General features: G+C 52.0%; 1 pseudogene; it reads left to right on the top strand.

Moving 5' to 3' along the window:
• The window catches only part of LOC105826838, a 6306-nt pseudogene extending 4627 nt beyond the window's left edge, over positions 1 to 1679 (top strand).
• The last annotated feature ends 8 nt before the right edge of the window (positions 1680 to 1687 follow it).

Below are 1687 nucleotides of genomic sequence, written 5' to 3'. Positions count from 1 at the left end.
AGGAAAGAAATCTCAGAGGCCCCGGAGAGCGTGGGCTCCGCCAGATCTGGTCAAGACACACGACCTGGTGGCCGCAGGGTCCCCCGGAACCCCTTCCCCACCTGCGGGGGTTCAGGGGGTCAGGATGGCGGGACAGAGGAGGCAGGACGAGCCCAGGCTGCGCCAGGGAAGGAGGGAAGGCCCTAGAACACGTGCGACTTCAGGGAAGCAGGACGGCACCTTCCCCACCCTGCCCTGAGCCAAGCAGCCAGAGGTTGGGGACACTGTCCCTTTGCAGCCAGAGCGTGGCTGCTGCGGGGTCGGGGCACCCTCACGGCCTCCCAGCTCCTTCCCGGAGAGCAGAACTGGGCGGCGTCTGGAACAGCCGGGCTCGTGGGCAGACAGACGAGCCAACAAGCGCCACTCACTCACTCACTCTGCCGGGGGAGTGCATCAGGGAGGGCTTCCTGGAGGAGGTGACGCCCTTGCTGATGTCACTGGGCAGGGGGGTGGAATAGGAGGCCCCTGTGCGGGCCAGAAGGGGGACCCTGGCCTCCCTACGAGGGCCCTGCCCGGCTTGGCCACTGGGAGGATGGAGGCCAGCCTGAGACGAGCATAAAATAGGAAATGAAAACAGCGACCCTGTGTGCAGGGCTGAGGAACAGTCCTGTCAGTCAACTGTGTAAATGAAGGACAAAGTGCATTTAAAGTGTCCCTAAGCGCTTTGTCCTTAAGTGTTTCTGCCTGATCACTACTTTAATATCTGCTGTTGCAACCCTGCTTGAAAGAGCAAAAAGGGCCGGGCACTGAGGCTCATGCCTGTCATTCTAGCACTTCGGGAGGCCCAGGCGGGAGGATCGCTCGAGGCCAGGAGTTCGAGACCAGCCTGAGCAGGAGCGAGACCCCGTCTCTATTAAAAAATAGAAATTGGGACGTGGACATCGGAGAGGAGCGAGTTGGTCGAATTGTCTCAGAATTGTTTGCAGATATTGTGCCCGAAACTGCAGGAAATTTTCGTGCACTATGTACAGGAGAAAAACGCATTGGACCCATAATTATTAAGAAATTTATGATTCAAGGTGGAGACTTCTCAAATCGGAATGGAACAGGTGGAGAAAGTATTTATGGCGGAAAATTTGCAGATGAAAATTTCTATTGTAAGCATGATCGAGAGGGTTTATTGAGCGTGGCAAATGCAGGGCAAGATACAAATGGTTCTCAGTTCTTTATCAGGACCGTTCCAACTCTTCGTTTGGATGGGAAACGTGGTGTTTGGCCAAGCGATTAAAGGAATAGGTGTGGCAAGGATGCTCGAAAATGTAGAAGTGAAAAGTGAAAAAGCTGCCGAATGGTGCGTTATTGCAGAATGTGGAGAACGGAAGGAAGGGGGTGATCGGGGAATAGTCCCAAAAGATGGTTCTGGCCACAGTCATCCATATTTCCCTGAGGATGCAGATGTTGATTTAACAGATGCAGATAAAATTTTATTAATAACAGAAGACTTAAAAAACATTGGAAATAATTTTTTCGAGTCCCAGAACTGGGAGACGGCCATTAAAAAATATGCAAAAGTTTTAAGATATGTGGATGGTTCAAAGGCTGTAATCGAGGAAGCAGATAGATCTAAGCTGCAACCTGTAGCTTTAAGCTGTGTCCTGAATATTGGTGCTTGTAAACTGAACATGTCAAATTGGCAGGGAGCAACTGA

This window comes from Propithecus coquereli, unplaced genomic scaffold (genome assembly GCF_000956105.1).
Source record: "Propithecus coquereli isolate 6110/MARCELLA unplaced genomic scaffold, Pcoq_1.0 Scaffold922, whole genome shotgun sequence".
NCBI lineage: Eukaryota > Metazoa > Chordata > Mammalia > Primates > Indriidae > Propithecus > Propithecus coquereli.
This window is presented reverse-complemented; position numbering and strand designations above follow the sequence as displayed.